This window comes from Camelus bactrianus, chromosome 21 (genome assembly GCF_048773025.1).
Source record: "Camelus bactrianus isolate YW-2024 breed Bactrian camel chromosome 21, ASM4877302v1, whole genome shotgun sequence".
Classification (NCBI taxonomy): domain Eukaryota; kingdom Metazoa; phylum Chordata; class Mammalia; order Artiodactyla; family Camelidae; genus Camelus; species Camelus bactrianus.
In genome coordinates, this window is record NC_133559.1 from 4,542,882 (window position 1) to 4,564,148 (window position 21,267).

Here is a 21,267-nt window from a genome sequence, read left to right on the forward strand (position 1 = left end):
TTACCGAAATTCTAATGCCCTAATCTACCAGTCCTACGTCCCCACCCTTATCCCTTACTACTTCACTCAATCCAGATTCAAAGTTTTTTTTTATAATATCCACTTAATCTCTTGCATGATGTCTAGTTCTTGGATTTGGAAAGAAATGTTTACATCCATTCCTACTCACCCTGCATAATTTTAGGATATTTTCTACCTTCATTACAGTATACACTCAAGGAATGTTTTATTTTCTCCCCCTAAAACAAACTTAAGAGAAGAAAACTCAACCCAATCACATAACTTACCATTCCCAAAACAGCTGATTAGTAAACCTCACGTTACTGTGGATACACATTAGGAAGGACTCAGGAATGGGCCCCCGGCTTCATCACTACCACTGGGATGTGTATGTGTCAGACCAATAGTGAACTATTTTTTCAAGAATTTCTAGTTTTTTTATCAGGCCTACAAACAGCAAAATGAATTTCTAAGAGACAAATCCCATTAACAGCCAAATGCTAACATGCAGACGAGGAAGAAGCTCACAGAGAACTCCTTAAGAACTGGCATTTGTCTTTTCAGTGCTACTGAAAAAGGCACCCTGAATTATAGTTATTTGGGAAATTTATTAATTTGGAAGGCTTGTACAATGGAAGTGACCTTTGGAAAAATAAGAGCAGAGAAAGTCTATTATTATAATATTGGCACAACAAGAGTAACTTGAATAGAAACAGAAATCATGTTAATTTTTTGGTTTTTTAGAGCCAGACCAGCATGTTTATTTGCCACACACAGCAAATTTTTCCTTTTTCCTTTCAACTAGAGTCAAGGATAGCTCAAGGTTTGATTCTCAACAAATTCAACTTTTAAAAGAACAGCCTGTAAAAACGTAAGTTCTACTTGAGCCCTTAAAAACATTCTGATTGCTGAACATTTGACATGAGAGAAAAATAAATACTACAGATCAACAGAGGCTAGTCTAACAGCAAAACACGCTGCTTCTCTAGAATCAACCCTCAAATATTCAAATAGCTGACAACCTTCTCTCCGCTTCTTGATCCTTAACTATTGGTCATTTCACTGTCAATTACAGAACTTCCATTCAAGGGAAGAAATAGTGGAAGGGAAAAAACTCCAATTACTGTACTATCTGTGATTAGTTATCCACAGGAAATTAATTCACTTTGTAAATTTCTTCTGATAAATTAACTTTCTTCAGCATACAACTACTAATTTTTTTAAAACCTCAATTAGAAAAAGAAATCGGCCTTTAATAAAATGATATAACCCATTTCAAAGAAAGATTTTTTTTATTACTACTATTACTTTTTTAAAATTCTCCATCTGCAAATTCCACTATTCCATCTTTCCTGGCTACATCTATACCTCATTTGAACTTCCACAGGCACAGTGTATGGAACATTCACTGGCACTTGCTGTCATCATATACTGCCTTGTCATATTAGTTGGCCTTCCAATATGACTATGAGTCATTCATTTAAAATTCACCAAGCTGGGTCCGTCACAGCCTGGGGATACAATGAAGAAGAGAGGCCATGGTCCTACCTTCAAGGCACTCCAGTCTGGTGGGAGAAATCTAAACATCTTTTAAGTGCCCAGTCGGGTAGGAAGAGGGGTAAAGAGCAATGGACCCAACCTGGATGGGTTAGAGACTCAAACTGAGTCTTTTTTTTTTCATGCTTTGCACTTTGATGTATTTTTTTTTAATTAAAGTATAGACACTTTACAATGTTGTGTTAATTTCTGGTGTACAGCACAGTGATTATGTTATTTATCTATATACATATATGTATATTCTTTTTCATATTCTTTTTCATTATAGGCCATTATAAGGTATTGAATACAGTTCCCTGTGCTGTACAGTAGAACCTTGTTGTTTGTCTATTTTCAGACTGAGTCTTTAGGATGTGTAAGAGCTCACAGGCTAGAGGACAAGATGCATTCTACGTAGAATTAAGATCCTGGAGGTTGGCACCTTTCTTCTGTACCTTTAAAAATTCTAAACAACAAACTGCTTGGCACATAGTAGATGCCTAGCAAATATCTATGGCTCTAAGTTATTCATGGTAGTCTGTGTATGTGGGTAATTAAGAGCTAATCTGTACCTAAAACAGGATTGTGAATTTTTTAGGGATTTCAGATGCCACCATTCAACCCATAGATATGCATAAGCAAGGTCTATATGAATATATTCGTACAGTGTTTGTTCACTAAGAATAGCTTCTCTTCTCCCATAATTTTGTCTTGTTTTGTTTTTAAAGCACTTTTCACAAATATGGCCTCATTCAATAAAAATTTTAGTAATTAAATACCCTTTCAGGTTTTAATCCCCTCTTTTCTGATGGTAAACACATACACAGAAGCTTACAAAGCTTAAATGATACCCAGATAGCAAAGAGCTTGGACCTATGTATTCTGAATTTGAATATAGGGTTCGTATCAGTTCTCTAGAAATTTATAGCAAAATAAAACCAGTCTAGCCGTGCAAAGTCCACAGGCTGAAGAACACTTTAATATTTTGCTTTTTAAAATACTACCTAGGTTCACCCACGCTGTCTACCAACCACCACTAGTCTCCCGCCACCCTCCATCAACCCCACTAAAATTTCTACTTTCAGGTTAGAGTTAAGAAGCAAAAACTCCAACCCAGGGTATCCTGAGTATTATTTGTGTCTCTTTCATTTGTATATGTTGTGCCTTTTGTGTTATTAATTTCTCTTTTAAAAACCAACCAAGCCTCTTATACTTAGGCACATAAAATTAGTTACCAGCATATAACACAATGACAAGCCCAGTCTACCTGGGAATACAGGCGATATGCTTCTATTATTTACATAATTAACATTTCACATTTGGGGCTTATGTGGAACAAGGCTGCTGGTAAGGAACAGAAAGTCAGTCAGTTTTCCTTGTTTGACACTTTAGAATTACAGACTTTAGAACTAGGACATCAGAGATCATTTTATTCCATACCCTCAAGTTACAGATGAGAGCACTGAGAACCAGGTGAGTGAGATTAAGTGACTTGCCCAAAGTCACAGAGCTAACTGGTGAGAAAACTGTCTGTAGAACAGAAATCTGTTAACTCTCATTGCAGTAATCTTCATTTGACTTCACATATATTGATAACTTCAATTCTCCACGTAATCCACTTTGTGGATTTAGCTATGAAAACTGCCTTTCCTCCTGATACCCAGCCACATCTCTTACTTCTACAGAGGTGCATCAAAGAAAGACGCATACTTAGGAAATTTAATCACCTAACCAAACCACAGTAAAGAAGGGAAATCATCTGTAAAAAAAAACCTTGAAGGCATGTTCAAATCAAATCACTTTTGTTTTGCTTGTCACCACTAAACGTATAAACTGGATTTGAAAATACTGTATTTTTCTAGACATATCTCTAAAGTCTGAAGTTTCATAAAATTTAAGTTTTATTTTTTTTTACATATACACACTCATTGTCACATTTTTTTCTCTGTGAAAAATTTAAGTTTTATAAAATTATAAAATTATGGGTGACAAGGAGAGATTTCTCTTTTTCTTTTCTATTGATAGCTTGAAGCTATAATATACTTCTCATACGCTATCAAGAAATCATAGTAAGAACTAAATTTTGAACAGAATAAAATACAAAATAAAAACCAAGAGAGAACTAAAGCACCAGCTTTTAGCATATGACTTCTCGTTGTCCGAAGTGTAAAATGCCCAGAAGCATCAAAGCAGTCACCTTCCCCACATTCACATTTACTCATGTTTACTTGTGGGAAAGCTACATTTCTTCTTCCTCTCAGGACAGGCCACCAACACCACAGTAGCACCGAGGTCCCGCAATTCTCCCCAATGGAAACTTTAACCTCCTGACTCAGTCATTCAATAAGCACTTATTAAGGACCCACTCAGTGCCAGGCAGTCTGCTAAGTGAAGGGGACAGATCATGCATCAACTAATAAGTCATCATTCTTGCCTCCCAGAAGTTTATCTAATGGGCTAGTTCCAGAGAAAACCCCAAGACGGGTATCAGCTAACTTCCTTTATTCAACAAAGATTTACTGAGTGCCAGGCACCAGAGACAGAAAAAGATGCCAAGGAAATTTTCAGAAGTAAGAGGTCTTTTCAAAATTTACTAAACAACTTTGCTCTTTTGGATTATTAAAATCACATGTTCTCCAGGAATGCCAAACATCAGAAGTTGATGGTAAAGGCTTTTGATGATACTACATAATTTTGGTCAAAAGCACTGTTTCCTCAAACTTTCTACTTTCGGAAGCCAGGGATACTATCCTGAACTGATATAATTTTTGTTATTTATTATAAGACCCGTAATATAGAAACGTGGTTGATCTTACCAACAAACTGAGACGAGTTGTTTCCTATGTAGACAGATGCTTCCAGTAAAATGTACTATAAGCTTCTAAGGTCAAACAGGTGACAAATCCTGTTAAGTTTTCTTGCCATCACAGAGTACATCAAAGCAGCTTAGGCAGCCCTTCACAATGACACAGCACCAGGCCAAGTTTTCAGGGTGAGAGTCTCTGCTTTTCCTTCTCCCTTCCACAAAAAGTACAAAAGGTATCAGTTAGTACACAAGCCATCTGGCAAATATCACAGTGTCCTCTGAGTTTTTTCCTTGAAATTAATCCAGGAAACCGATCCTTGTCAGAATGAATCCTATCCCATTAACATATTTTTAATATTATTACTAGTAGTGGTGGTGGTGATCATAACTACTAGCTTTGCAGTTCACAAAATACTTTCAAGTATATTATCTTATTTACTGAAAAAATGGAGAAGGAATAAAAGGAAACATCATAGGCAACTATCGCAAATATCAAAAATCAAGCCCAGTTTGACTGGACTTGAAAGACAAGCATTTTCCTTCCCACCAAGGGGTCAAGAAGTCATTTCTATCAAAAAAGCATAGGACTGACTCTAGTAAAGCAAAATCACAAATTTCCCCTTAAATTATGCCCTTAAATGCTAGGCCTAATTGATTCAGTTTATAAATGTTAAGACCATAGTCTCAGCGAGAATCTGATATTATAAATCTTTGTTACCTCAATCCCTTTCCCAAATGCTTTACCCACATTTAAAGGCTCAACAAATGTTCTTCTAAAGAAGGAACACTTAATGAGGAAGCTGCCATAGAAAGACAAATTGACAATACTCAGCGTCCAAGTATCTTTTTAAGATTTAACAAATATTTACTGTGCACCAATCAAGTACCAAGCACAAGGCTAGACACATCACATAAATCATCTCAGTAACCTCACGAGCCATGCCCAGATACCCCAATACTAAACAGTTCTAACACTTGCAGCCTTGATCCCACCTGATTAATCCCTAGAATTCAATTCCTGCTGGAACTCAGGTCTTCATTCTCACAGACTTAAGCATCTTTTAATGGTTTTTACTAGGTAAAGCTCAGTAAAAAATCCTTGTGCCTGTTTTTAAGTTCCTAACTCCAGAATAAACACCACTCATTCCAGATATGGCACACGGTGATAATGGCCATAATCAAGTATTGTCTTGGATCATCACACTTGCTAAAGAATAAACCTAGAATGCTAAAAAAAACCTGAATTTCAGGTGGGCAAAGGCACTGAATTTTTTTTAAACTGAAGTACAGTGAGTTACAATGTGTCTATTTCTGGTGTACAGCACAATGTCCCAGTCATGCATATACATATGTATATTAGTTTTCATATTCTTTTTCATTAAAGATTATTACAAGATATTGAATACAGTTCTCTGGGCTATACAGAAGAAATTCATTTCTTTTTTAAATCTATTTTTATATATAGTGGCTAAAATTTGCAAATCTCAAACTTCCAAATTTATCCCTTGCCACACCTTCTTTTCCCTGTTACCATAAGATTGTTTACTATGTCTGCGAGTCTGTTTCTGTTTTGTAGATGAGCTCATTAGTGTCCTCTTTTTTTCGTTTTTTTTTAGATTCCACATATGAGTGATATCATATGGTATTTTTCTCTTTCTGGCTTTCTTCACTTAGAATGACAATCTCCAGATCCTTCCATGTTGCTTCAAATAGCATTATTTTACTTTTTCTTATGGCTGAGTAGTATTCCATTGTATAAATATACCATAACTTCTTCATCCATTCATCTGTCGATGGACACTTAGGTTGTTTCCAAATCTTGGCTTTTGTATATAGTGCTGCTATGAACATTGGGCTATATGTATCTTTTCAGATTAAGAGTTCCTCTGGATACACGCCCAGGAGTGGTATTGCTGGATCATACGCTAAGTATCTTTTTAGTCTTTTTAAGGAATCTCCATACTGTTTTCCATAATGGCTGCACCAAACTACATTCCCACTAAAAGTGTAGGAGGGTTCCCTTTTCTCCATACCACCCTCTCCAGCATTTATCATTCATGAACTTTTTAATAATAGCCATTCTGACTGGTGTAAGGTGATACCTCACTGTAGTTTTGATTTGCATTTCTCTGATAATTAGCAATATTGAGCATTTTTTCATGTGCCTATTGGTCATTTGTATGAGAAGACATTGAATTTTAAGAGTCTTACCAACCTTGAAACTATTTTCTAGGCCTCTGAATACAGAGTCTTCTCTATTTGAATGAACTGTGGAAGGCAAGTTTGACCCAAGAGTCCCTACTCACATACTTATCAGAAAGAACCAAGGTGAAAAAAAAAAAATATTCCAACTGGCATGACCACATTACAATGTTAACAACACATTACTCATCATTGTGCTACAAGAAAGAACTTGCAAGGAAGCCAAGGAAATAAACAAAACTCTCCCAGTCCTCAAAGCACAAACACATCCAAATGCCAGAGCAGGTCACACTGTCCAGTTTACACCCAGGTATGAGTGGGTGCAGAGGGAGTGGGAAGGAGGGAGGAGGAAAAGCATCATTGTGCAGGTGTGCTTGCCAGCACCAAGGCAGATTTCTTTCTTAGATTCATCACGAAACTTTTTAAAAATAAATACTGGGGGAACCCACCTATTTTCATAATTTGATTTATTTGTGTAATTATAAAGAACATGCAGTATATGTAAATAGCATCATAATGTAATAATGATCACAGACATTCTCTTTGGAATCCATCAGATCTATACCTAAATTCTAGCTCTGTCACTTTCTTGCTATGTGACCTTGGGCAAATTGTTTAACTTCTCTGTGCCTTAGGAGGGACCTCATCTAATATTCACTGCGCTATCCCTCAGTACCTTAAACAGTGTCTAAATATTCTGGTTGAGTTAATAAATATTTTGGATGAATAATCTGCAAACAGATATAAGAATATCTGTCTAACTTATGGAATTTTTGTCCTTATTAAATGAGGTGATATATAAAGCACTTAGAATAATTCATGGTAGGATCCCACTGCTAAATAGTAAAGTTCTCTTCCCTTTATTCCCTAGCCAGGTCAGACGTTACAGAGGAGTCATAGCGAGGATTAAGATGGGATGAGAACAGTAGAAGCCAAGCACTGGAATGTTTACTACTAGAGACCTAGCATAAAATCCAGGAATATTTAATCTTGGCAGGTGAAATGATATAACAGTGCCAGTCCCTTATAGCAGATACTTAATAAGTGTTAGATGATCCAGAAAATGCTATTTTGGGTTTTCAGGTATCTGTTACAAGATAGATAAAAGCTTGGGAGAAAGGAAAAGAAAAGGAAAAAAGGGAGTGAGAATGAGTCACATCTTAAATAAACTTGACTACATATTTAAAAACCAAATAAAGGTTTTTTAGAAGGCTATTAAATTCTCTAAAAACATACCATTAGCAAAAACACTCCATTGATTCACAGTATTTACTGCCCTTTTAAGTAATCAGATCTGTGTAAGTAAATTGTTCTTAACTGCTGACAAAGTAAATAAGCTTGAAAGAAAATTTGGGTCCAAAACTCTTCTCCCTTTACTCCAAAAAGACTAATGGGGACTTTGAGGCTACTTCACCTACAGTTTGTGCCCAAAGCAACCTATCTACACGCAGAAGGAAGGACTATTTTATCTTCAAAATTGGGGGTCGGAGAGTATATGCAATTAAATTAAAAATTTGAAGGAATCTTTTCCCTTGACTATGAAGCACTGAAACTTAGAAGATTGCTCTAAGAAACCCAGGTAACTGTTTCACGATAAGCCTGACAGAAGTATACACATTTAGTATCTAAATATAAGGAAAATCTATGCAGAACTGAAACAGATTGTGGTTAAACCTCATCATAATGTGGTCTTCAACTTCCCATTTCACTTCCAGGCATTTGCTCTGTGTTTTTAACCACTCGATCCACCTCCCCTTAAGCAGTATGATACAGTAGAGAGAGAACTGAACAGTCGAATGCATGGGCTCTACACCAAGGTCTACTATCACAGGCATGCAAACTTACACCAGGCCCTCACTCTCTCTGTACTCAGTACTACCTGAGAGCGTCAGGCTAGACCCACTGCTTGCTTCTTCCAAGGTATCCCTTTGGAGAGCAGATGTCTCAGAGACCAACCAAACCCAGCTCCCCTTTTGCTATAACCCAGATTGAAAACATGCGCATTGTTCTTATCCATCCCTTTCCCATAAAAACAGTTACCAAACTCTATTTGTTTTTCTTTAAATCACTCGAATCACTCCTCTTTCTCCATTAAGCTCACTGGTACAGAAACTCTTCTCCCGGGACTATTTTAACAGTCCTCTAACTGCTCTGTCTTCCTCCATTTCACACCACACAGCTGAATCAATTTTCCTAAAATACTAATTTACACATACAGTTCCCTGGTCGGGAATTTTTCACTGTAAGGATAAACCAAACTCTTCTGCCTGAAATTTAAGGTCCTCTCCAATTTATCTAACTCAACTTTGTTACTCTCATTGCTCTCCTAGGTGAAACACTATGCGATGAACCGTCTGCTTGTTCCGTCCCCCAGACAAGATGGGCTCGGCTCACCGCTCTCACGCCTGAGTTTCCCGTCTGTGCTTCCCTAGTCCTCTCTCTTCTCTAGGGCCAAGATTACGCTGAGGGCAAAAGTTTTCCCTACTGAGTCCCTCTAAACTTCTGTATAACTCTAAATAGCTATACCCTTGCCCCGCCTCTTAGTACACATGGCTTTGTATTACTATTTATCTTTTTATTCAGTCTTTATAACTAATTAGTCAGTTCTTGGTGACTTTAACTCTTTCTATACCTGAGACCTAACTTTTCAGAGGGCAGATATCCAATAAAATGTTCGTTGTTGACGGTAACTACTACCTTGAACAAGCCATTTAAATATTCTGGGCCTCATTTTCTCACCTAGAAAACGATGACAATATGCATCTTTCCTTCCCGCTCTGAATGCTGGGTGCGAGTGAACATAATACTGTATATCCTGTACTTGTTTCTCCTATTTCTTTCTTTCCTAAATGTGTGTGTACATGTATATATATATAACTATGACCTATTTTAACCCAGAATATAAATTCCCAACGAGCCAATTCTCCTACTACTTATTTAGTTTATTTGCTGGGTAACACTTCCTTGGCATCTCCTTAGAGCAACTTGTCCAAATTCCAGTACACAGCAGGTGTTCAGAAGATAGGAATTTATAGTCCCAGCCAGGCAGCAAACATCAAGGGAAATTTATGTAATGATTTTTTTCAATCTTAATTTCCATAATGAGCTAGTATAAAACAAAAAAATTACAAAGATGATGTGAGAGAGAAGGAACTTAATGTTGTTAAAATGAGATGTCATCTTATGCCAAATAGCTAGGAATTGATCTTAGGCAACCAACAACACTAAGATGCAGCAAATATTAAGTCTAACTCTCAAATTCTATTTTCAGAATTCTGAGGAGTATGGGAAGTCTCTAGTCCTGGTCAGTAAACAGGGACCAAGTATTCTTCATATCAGATAAACTTGTCCTTAGTACTAAGAGAAAATTTCAGAAAATGAGGAGTCCAAACACTCACTAAGGTGAGCTCCCAATTCAAAAAAGATGAAAGCAAATACTCACAAAGGAACTTATAAGAGCAGGAAAGTTTTTAAACAGATGAGAACTTGGTGTCTAAAATATTTTGGTTAGCAGCATTGTATTTTCCCATTGTGTTGCCTCAGTTCCTCACATGGGCCTATCTTCATGTAAATATAAAGACTTACTAATTCTAAAGCTTCAGAAGAATTCTCTTCTTTTCCTTTGAAGTCAGTTATTAATGATTCAAAAGGCACTAGTAGACCAACTCTTTTAAAATGAACCTGAGTTTTCAAAGAATTATTTTAGAACACAAAGCTGATATTTTCAAAGCTGACATCTATATATGATGTTTTCCAAGTAGGTATGTGGCCTGGATACAACTTTGTATAGTTAAGGTTCAAGGCTTATAAAGAATTCTAAGTCAGGTTTTGAAGGAAGAGAAGAAGTAGAACCTCTTTAAATTTTTATACCTATCCCTTTCTTCCATTCCTGTTCCTCAATCCTATTTATCACATCTGCTAACTCCCACTAGCTAACTTTGTTTCTTTGCTCCTTCCCCTGACTTCTGCATTCCTCTTCCCTCTTAAGAACTACCTTGGGGAACCACAAGGTAAAAATCTGGTGCCAGGAGCTAGGGATATTACCTTCTTCCCTATTAAGTCTCCAAATAAAATCAAGGGCAAAAAGCGACTTTCTCTTCATAGTTTTCCACCACCAGATCTCCCTTATCAAGACCACAGAGGAGACATGTCAGAGTCATTTACTCAAAGGAACTGTAAGCTCACTAAAACCAACTGGATTAATTATATGCACCTACTGACAGCAGAAGTTTTCACCTCAGGCTTATTTCCCAGGTACTCCCAGATACTCCAACTCACACATCTTCCCCCACCCTCACCATCCCCCCCAATATACTAAATGTGTGATAAAATAAGAACATTTTATCAAAAATTTGAGCTAAAATAACTACAAAAGAAAATCAGTTGCAAATTAAAGTTCAGAAATGTATTTTAGAATTACAAATAGATTTGGGATTATCCACTTCAAAAAGGTCTGTGATAATGTTCTTCAGAACCCCAAGAGGAAATCAAGACCCGACATATTAAGTTTAACCATATAAAACTGCTGATATTTGACTTATTTTATCTGTAAAATGGCAATTTCATTATAGTTAATTTCTTCCTAGTGGGAGAGAGAAGGGCTTCTGTGAGACTATTGGTACTACACATTTAGAATTAAAAGCTTAAAAATATTCTGCAATTTTTGGTCTCATCAAAAAAAAAAGTGCTGTTAAAAGCATATGCACATATATATGTACAAATGTATACATTAATTTGGCTTTCTTTTTTAGGGGCCAAAGAATTCCTGGTCCTCAACAGTATTTATTAAGTGAACAGGCAGGCTGCTTTTTCTCAAGGCCACTATAAATTTCCAGTGAAGGTGTCGAGACCTTGACGACAATAGCAGAATTTGATAGCTAGTGCAATGTGTCCGGCCGCAGGGGCACACTGCCTCAAATGCCACCGGGATCAACTCCCAGGAGTTTCCTCATTGGGATGATATCACCGATCAATTCCCGTTTCATTTCTCAGGGAATGTTTGCTCTCATCTCCTACAGGAAGTTAGTATTGACTGTGCTCAACATTTACGTGCATTTTTACATAATTTTCAGTGCTGAATGTTTCTTTCTAAGCTTTATTTTTCATGAGGGCCGCTATATTGCTCATAATTAAACTAACAGTTTACCAACTAAAGGTCTGTCTTTAGCTTTTTTATTCATTAATTAACCATTTAGCCACTAATAGTTACTAAATGCCTACTATGTTTAAGCTGCTGTGGCAAGCGCCATGAGCGATGGAAGACAAACTATTTAACTGCTCTCAAGGAGCTGGCAGTGCAGTAGAAGAGGCACGCCAAGGGCACAAATAAACTAAAATACAACAATATACCACTATCGCCAGATAGGTACCAATAAAATGACAGGTGGATTCAGAAGTAGAAAAGATCATATTCTGCTGGAAAAAGAAAAAAAGTCAGGAAAGGTTTTTGTGGAAGACAGGGTTTAAACTGGCACTTTGATAGGTAGGATTATTTCACAAGGCAAATGCAGAGGGCAGTGGAGGAAACAAGCTTAAAGATTAGGTGATTAAATGAACTAGATCAACATGTGGACAATTCAGAAAAACCAGGTTGAAAAAATACATGCAGTATGATTCTACTTATAAAGTTTTAAAACAAAACTACATATTATTTGTGTATATATTACACTTTTTTTTTAAAGTCTAAAACGTGAAATGGAATGATACACACCAACTCAGGCCAGTAATCATTTCCCAAAAAAGAGGAAGCAGGTAAGAGTGCAGAGTAGGACTTTAGCTCTATCTAATATCTAACAGTTTATATCTTAAAGAGAGTTAAGAGAACTAAAACAAATACGACAAAATGTTAATATCCATTAAACCTGGGTTGTAGGCTCAAAATTGTGTTAGAGTTTTTTCCCCTGAACTTTTCCAAATATTTAAAATATCCTATTTTTTAAATTTTAAGAAAGGTCCAGGTGACTGGAAGAACAGGAGAGTTATTAACACAAAAATAATAAGGAGCAGGCTGGTTCCCCTAAACTTTAAAGGAACACTTGATTAGCTCAGTTTTAGACTGAAGAGGATCCTTCATATCCCTCACGCAAGAGAGTAGGGTAGGGGCTGACAAATACAGAAAAGAAAAAAGTTTTTATTGCCATCCCAAATCAGATAACCGAGGGGGGTGAGAACCACCTTCCCACGTAACATAAATGCCCTATAACCAAGTCATCTCCCCTAAAACAAAGCCAAGGAAACTTCCAGTTACATAGGAATTCAGATAAAGACCCACTGTGAGTAGCTGTTCTGGGCCTCCTCTCTCCCCTCCCTTCCCCTAAACACTCACAAACAAAAACAAAATGTACCCTTGCCCACTTGAGAAAGAATTAAGAATTGGCAGCTCTGCTGAAGTGGACAGTTTCCAAACCAAGGCCCTTCTCTAGAGAAGATGTTGACAGAGCCCAGAGAAAGGAGTGAAGAAAGTCATAACTCAGTTAAGTTTTATGAAGGCTTATCAATGGAAGGTATCCATCCCCCCAATCCCCTTGTGTGCCAACTTCCCTAGAGGAATCTAAGAACCTCTAAGATGTCTTCTATCCTGTTCTTCAGTTCTTCTCCAGCAAAAGACTAACATACAAAATCCAAACTCTTACTTTGCACTTTAAACCCAAACAATTTAACTTCACAAAAATCCAATGAAATTTAAAACATAGGGAAGAGAGGTTTAGAATCCAAGGATAACGAAAAATCTTGTTTTTTTAGAAATACTTTTGTGCGGTGCCCAGTTGCTCATAGCCTATTTCTTTTACCAAAGGTTCATCAGTACAATTTAAACTTAAGTTTAAAAGAAAACAATTGGAAGAGAACTTAGCAGGAGAGATAAATCCATCTGCACACGGAATAAAACAAATACTTTGACATTCTTCTACATCTGAATCATTACAGCTGAAGAATCCTAATAGCCTATTCACTCCACTCCAAGGCACCCAACTGCCTCAGGTCAAAGTCCCTCTTCCCCAGGGTATTCTCAGGGCAGATCTTCCTCAGTTAGACCTGGGAAAATACCACTGATAACTCTGGACTAGTGAAAAGGACAAAGGAATACAATGACAGAAGTCCCTCTGTCTTCTAGCACAATGCGGTGTGGCAGAATGGAACCAACACTGCGATGGGACTTGTGAAGGGATCAGGGAGGTGTGCTAACATTGATCACCCACCACATTACAGCCACTGAAGACAGAATGCCAGACCAAGCAATTACTGAACTGCTTCTACCATCCTGAGTGCATCGCAGGTATTCCATTTGAAAATCAAGGAGGGAGACTAAGAAAGCTCAACAGTCCCTCCGGTTCTCAGACACTCTGATTCTACAAACATGATCCCTCAACAAAAGTGTGACTGTTAAGCACAATAAAGTTATTTAAAACAGCTTTTGCTTTGTTCCTCTCCAATCCACCCTCTATACACCACTGACAAAATAATATTTCCAGAACAGGTAACTTACTTTATTACCAGTGCTTAAGAACCCTTAAATGGCTCATCATTTAGTGCAGCACAAGATAAAGCTGTCAGGATCGGCATCATCCCTGCCCTCCAACCCTGTCCTCCAGCCATAATAATTACTTAAAAGTTACCTGAAGTCTGGCTGTTTTGTTCCTTTGAGCTTTTGTTCATGCCGTTTTCTCAGCTTGGAGCGTACTTCTGTCTCTCATCTGTAGGGTATATCCTTAACTCATCTTTCAAGACTCAGCTCAAATGTCATCTCCTCCGGGAGGCACTTTCCAACTTCTGAATGACCAAGGCAGAACTGACCTTTAGGCCTCCACTTTGCACCCTACTTACTTCCATCACCACCTCTATCACACTTCACCCCATCTATGTACTGACACATCTGCCTCCTCCCTCTAGACCCGTAACCCCCAGGAGGTTGAGACCTTGACTGACTCATCTGCTTCCTCAGCGCCTAAGACAGTGCTTATAAGATAAGAGACATTCAATGGGTATTCGATGGTGTAGGGAGGAGGGGAACAGAAAACAGGAAAGGAGAAAGAAGAACTCAATTAAGATGGCCTGAAGAGTGGAGAACAGTTAGTGATTATCAGTACCACTATCTTCAGCCTTCTGCTTTTCCCCTAAACTCTAGTCTTCAGAGAGCTTACTCATTCTCTTGGCTATAGCTACCACTATGCTGATGAACGCAAAACCACAATTTCAAGCATGACTCACCCCCACCTCCCCAGCACCTTTAGGCTCACCTCTAACAACTGAAACCACTTTCACTTGGATGTCTCGTTGTCACTTTAAATCCAGAACATCTCAAACTGAACTCATCACATTTCTCAAAAAAAATGAGGAAAACTTCCTAACTTCTTTATCTCAGTGTCTCAGAAACCCAGGCTTTAAATGCTCTTGCCATATCTGACTGATCACTCTCCATCTTCTGCATCCAGTGCTCACTGATTCCAAGTTTTCCTTCACAATCTCCTTCTCACTCTTTCTTCTCTTTATCCCACCCTCCACAACTCTAGCTCAGGCCTCATCACCTCACATACCCCAGGTGCCAATCTCCCCTCCAAGTCAACCTACTTTCTACCATCACCATAATAAAATCCTAATCAAAAATTCTCAGTGGTTCACTATTTTCCATCATTTAAAATTTAAACTTACAAGCCTGGCTTTTAAGGCCCCCCCTATAAACATAGCTCCAAACCAACCTAACCACCTTCGTTTCACCACTGTTCACTGCTGCTCAGGTCAGCCTCATCACAGCCCCAAGAACAGCCATTTCCAGGCTTTTGCTTGATCCCTCGCAGCTCCAAAATGAAATTTTGGGGAGTTTTTTGTTGTTGTTGTTGTTGTTGTTGTTGTTGTTATTTGCTTCATTTCTTGTACCTAAATAAATTTTATTTATTTTCTTAAGATCTGGATTAAGTTACAATTTCTCTGTGACGTCATGATTACTTGAGTACTCTTCTCCAAAAATACCTATGGTATGAGCTCTATACTATGCAACTGATCATATACTTTCACATTTTAAAATTTCCTCTGGCACAAAAGAGGTTTAATAGGTATTCATTTCTTTCTATTCCTCTTACACCCAACTGGACTGTAAACTCTTCAATGGCACAAAATTGTCATTTTTCCTACTCCTCCATACAACCCAGCATAGAATTAAATTCACAGCAGGTCACTAAAAATAATAGTTTAGTAATTTCTCCTATCGAAAACTATTTCTTAGAGACAATAAAGGGATAAACCATAATCCTAAAAAACACAGTTGAAAATCCTGAACTAAACTGTGTAAATTACGATTCCTGATTTTTCCACCTCCAAATTCCAGCTCAGAAATGCTACACTCTCCTGACTTAAGTGGTAAATAATAATCCTGTGTCCATGACATCACAAGTGCATAGTTTGGTAATGATTATGAGGAGAGGGGGAATAGGCAAGGATGAAGGAAAGCAAGTCAGACGAAAGAACAAGGCTGGAAGAACAGCTGCATGATTTTTTTTGTTTACTTCTTAAATGTGAACGCTGCACCTTTCTTTTTTTTTTTTTTTTTAATTGGCCATTACTTTCAAACAACTTGAGGAGGAAAAATCTAATAGATTTTCAAAGGAGCTAGTATCTGAAGAGCCTCTACAAAGCCCAAGTCTTTAAAAAAAAAAAAAAAAGCCAGCTTAATCTTCAACAATGCAACATCCTGCGGTAGGATTCCTCCCGATTTCGTGAGTAAAGACTCATCCAGCTGCATCACAGGCATCTTCTATTAGTGGTTCTTAGGAATAAGGCCAGCTTGAGTGGCCACACTGGACCCACAGATACTGTGAAAAGAACCTCGTCTTCATTTACATACTCAGTATCGCCCAGTCTTAATTACCCACATATGGACTGTTCATTTTATGGATTTCTAAGGAAAAATCTTTAATTCAAGACTGACAGTTCTTCACCATCAGTATGCTTTGCTCACCATCAGGTAATACAGGGTTATAAGTTCTAAATCACCTAAACTAGTGTTCCCTACAATAGAAGAGATAACTGAAAGTTAAATGTACTTGAAACATGACACTGTCCTTACCATAAGCTCTTGAAGAGAATCCAGCCATAGTCTTGAGACTTCCCCAAAGGCTGGTACAATGTGAGACAGGCACAAGCAGAGCTCAGCATAGTAACAAAGGTGGCTAAGTACACAGCTTCTACAAGGAATCTTATGTCTCCTAGCTGATACCTTTAGGTCAGGATGGTCCAGAAGAGCAGAAGACTCACAATGTACCGGTGCCTGCCTGACTCCTTGTCCCTGAGCTCCTGGACCAGAGGGCTCAATACTTCTCATTAAATCCATCCTTTGTTCAAGGACCTACAATGCCTCTATTGACCCTCTCATCAACACCCAACAGAGTCTGGCCTCTGAGTCCCCTCCACCCTCTTTGCCTGCTCTTCTCATGACTTGGCCAACCCCCATTCTCTCCAGTCATTCTCATTTATTCTCTCCACAAACACAACTTAGTCATTCATACCATCATTGCACACTGTACATTCTATACTTTCTGCCCAGAAGATCTTTTATTTCCTTATACTCCTAACACAGAATAACTATTTCATCTACTTGAATGCTCAAATATATTATATAGATAAAGATGAAGAAGTAAATTGTCCAAGGTCAAATCAGTAAAAAATAGACCCACGATTTGAACCAAGGTCCATCTAATTCTATAGCCCATGCCTCATTATGACTCTAATTCATAGCCTCCCAAGTCCATTTTAAATTTTACTGACTCAGAAATCTTCTCTAATTTACTTTATTCTTACTTTATTAAAGTTTTTTAGCCTTTACATACTTCACTTGTAACACATTAAACTTGGTTTTGTTTATATGCTGTTTCCTAAACGTTAAAGCTTACAATAGTCTGCCTTTCCTTTTATGTACTGCCTTCCCCAATCCCACCCCTGTCCCAAGGGTAAGAACACCTGTCTTTACATCTTTCATATCTCCCCAAAGCCTGTCACCGGAGCTCGAAGACTGCCTTATCCACAGGACTGTTCATTATTCAGCAAGGAGTTTTTACTTTAAAAAAAAAAATCAGCTCCCTTCTTCTTTCATATTTAAAAATCAACTGAATTCAGGCATTCATGATAAAACTGTCCTGCATCTACATTCCAGTTACACAGATTTTAATTATTCGAATTAATCAGGGGCTGCTGAGATTTCAGTCTGCCATTCCACAGCTCCAATTCACATAGGAAAGATACTGCTAAAGTCACACTTCAAAGCATTGTTTCAGGATTTTTCCCTTGATGGGATGAATGTCTCGGGTAAGGAGGAGTGCTCCCCTATAATGCCCTCTGCCAGCATACTTAGCATGCTTGAGACATTCAGGAGCGCTAAAACTTTAACAAGTGGCATATCAATCTGAAAACTTATTTTTAATACTGAGTTATTCCATCATAATTCACTTGGTTACACATAGTGAATCTCAAAATTCCAAACAAAGTCTTCTGAGAACTAGAAATAGTAGTGGGTTATTAGGCTGCCTTACACTCATTCCTAGATTTTATTCACTTCTTCAATCCCCACTCCCATCCCCAAACCCCAGAATAATACATGTAATTCAACCAAGGGAAGTTGCTAAATACATATATAAATAAAACTTGCCAGCTTTCATCACTAATATTGGCACCAACCAACTAACAAATTAAAACAATTATTGATAGTCAACAGACTCTGGGTGTGTATGATTTTTAAAAATTAGATTTTACCCTCCAAATTAAATCATTTTTCAGTAAGAGTCCCCCAAAAAAGAGATTAAGGAAATAAAGCTTCAAGAAAATTTCCAAATTGTTGGCAACATAACTACACCAAAGTCCAACTAACAATTAACATTCATTACTGGTCAGCCTGCCTTATACAAGTCAGTAGACAACCCTTTCTTTGGCAAAAGTTTACTTTTTTTTTTCCACGAGGGAGTCTTTAGCATTAAATGAAAGAGTTAAGTCAAAGCAGGCAACAACAACAAAAATTAGTAATAGTTTGGAAACTATCTTCCTTCCATCTTCCCTTCCTGCTTGAATGCGTAATGTCCAAAGTGGATATCTGTTCAACCCTAAATTATTCATGTTAATGGATGATTATCGGCAGAAAGGTGCTGATAATCCAAAATGGAAAAAATGAAAAATCATCTATTTCAGTTTTGGAATATCTTTTCAGCATATTTATCTTCTCAATTATTCCTAGCCATGAGCTAATACTTGTATTCATTTGTAATCGCTAAGTACATAGTAACTGGCCACTTACTCAGGGAGGTGTCTGGAGCATGCTGGGTAGCCAGTGGAAATTAGAACACTGGTATTCACTTCCAGATAAGCAACATCAATTTCATTTATTTTACAGTTCTGTTCAGCCTTCAAAATATCAATAGACTAGCACAGCAGGTTGGTTACTAAACTTTAAAAGAAAGGCTCAGAAAAACAATGAGGACAAAGAGTATAATTGTTTGCCTGTAATGTATTCATTTGTAAATTATGCACAGCAAATTTTTAATTACAAGTCTGATTCTCCCTAACCACACAGCGTAAGTCCCTGCTGTGTTCTCCAGCCCATCAGGAATGCAATCTCATTTACCAGGAAGGAAATTTTCTAAACATTTTAAAAAGTTATATAGTATAGCAAATGTTTTTTTAAAGATTTAGGATTAGCTACTCTTTTGGACTTGCCTTACCACTACCTCTTCTCTCTACTTCGTCCTTTCTCACTTTAGAAATAGGTTGAAAGACAAAGAGATCCAGCATCCTCCAAGATCTAAACATACGGTATCAGAAGTCAAAGACTGAACAACTACCAGCTTCTGATCTTCTAGAAAGTATATTTTTATATACATACGTACTAAAACTAAAAGTCAAAAATCCTGCTAATTTTTGCCTTTGCACTCATGGAAAGAAAACTCCCTGAAGAGTTGAGGAGAATCTTATATAAAATTTCACCAGTTTCTTTTAACTTAATTTTTCTATCTGTATTGTGCCCAGAGGAGCCACCTCGGTTAGGGAGACAGACTACCTAGACAGAGAGGGAGAGAAGGGGTGAGAAAAAGAGAGAGAGGAAAAGAGAAAAAAAGGGAAAGAGAGAGAGAATGAGAGACTTAGAGCGCTGGTCCTGTGAGCCGACAAGCTAAAAATACGCCGGCCCAGTAAACAAATCCCATTCCATCCCGACCGGAGCCACACCGTTAACCTAGTAATTATGAGACGAGGAGTGAGATCACGCAGCCCCCGGCTTACTCATCATCAGCTTCTAAAGTTTCCATCGGCTCACAGCAACTTTTCTTTTTTTCTAAAGTTCCTAAGCCTGCCCTAGAATCAATCAACCTCTCTCACATACACACACTTCTCTTTCGCTCCCTTCCTCCATTACTGGACGCACCTCACTTTGGCTATCAATAGGGGAGAACAAGCTTGTTTTCTTCTCACTTTACTTTTATACTGAGACTTTTAAATGAACTTTATCCCACTATGAGGCAGTAGCCTGCACTCCTAACCACCTTAAAACTCCACCATCCCTCCCTGAAAGTCTGGCTGACAAGGGAGGACCGTCCAAACTGCCCAGCACAGCTGAGGAAGGGAAGCCACGAACGGGGGAGGGGGGCAGGGGACGCAGGTGAAAGGGAGGAGTAACGGGGAAAGGTTGGGACGAAGCAAGATAGTCAGGGCTGGCGCGGGGTGGGGGTGGTGATGAGACGAGATGGCTCCGGGTAAAATACAGTCAGAAAGGAGAAGGGGGACAGTGGCTATCAGAGGGTCAGAGTTTGGGAGTCTAGAGAGGCAGGAGGGGCGGGAGCAGACGGGGGAGGGTGACAGGGCGGGGGGCTCCGTTACCCTCGCGGCTCCCGGGACAAGGCCCTAGGCCGGGGCGGAGCGCGGGGCCCGGCTGCCTCTCCTCATTCCTCGGCTGTGACCCCGGGGTCCGGCCGGCCCCTCCCCCGACGACGATGGAGGCGGAGGCGGTGGCCGAGACTGCGACCGCGGCTGTTGCTCCGCACAGGGTCAGGAGTTGGGAGTCAGACGGGACTGACCGGGACTGACCGGGACTGGCCTCCCACAGTAGCTTTTTGCCTGTTCCACAACGGGTCGCCACTCCGACTCCGGCGGCTGGTTCAGGATCAGTGGTTTTCGGCTGTCCGGCCGGAAACAAGCGCCAGTTTCCGGCCGGAGCGGGTTGGTGGTGACACCCAAGCCGCCCCCGGGCCTCCTCCCGCCCCGCCCCGCCCCGCCCCGCCCGGCCCCGCCCCGTGGCAGCCCCGCCTTTAGCGCCGCTCCCCGCGCTGCGGCCAGTTTGGCGCTTGTCCCCCGCGTGACCCCGTGTTTTCCTGGCCCGTGTTCCTGCAGCCCCTGGCCTGGAGAGTTCCTGAACCAGAGCTATGGGGCTCTAGGGTGGACTCTTGAGACTCTGAGATAGAGTTAGTTGGACACAGCCTTTTGGGAAGAAACAGAAAGGGGCGGGGTAGTTCTAGAAAGGTGAGAGGGATGAAAATATTTTTAGGAGAAGACTGAAATTCTAGTTACTCTACGCAGGCATTCTGGACTGACCAGAAGAAGAATAACAACTCTTCTTCCAGACCAGTCTCCACCCAGTTATGCACTCTCCCTCCTTCACTCATTAAGTGAACATACCTTTCTCTATAAACACTCCGTATTTATTTACCTGATAATGATGATACCCTATTGACATGTCTGCTTCAGACTGTTAGCACAAT

The 21,267-nt window shown here is 39.0% G+C and overlaps 1 protein-coding gene across 5 annotated transcripts in view; it reads right to left on the bottom strand.

The window, feature by feature from the left end:
- OTUD7B (OTU deubiquitinase 7B) overlaps window positions 1-20,729 on the bottom strand; it is a 49,661-nt gene extending 28,932 nt beyond the window's left edge. The window contains exons 1-2 of one of the 5 annotated variants that reach the window (XM_074349358.1): window positions 20,597-20,729; window positions 4,353-4,554 (exon numbers count right to left, since the gene is read on the bottom strand). The gene's annotated coding sequence lies outside the window, so the exon portion shown is untranslated. Of the gene's footprint in view, window positions 1-4,352; window positions 4,555-14,157; window positions 14,312-20,389 lie in introns of those variants that run through there. The other 4 variants (XM_074349357.1, XM_010958511.3, XM_074349356.1 and 1 more) reach the window with 4 other exon arrangements.
- Between the last annotated feature and the right edge of the window lie 538 nt (window positions 20,730-21,267).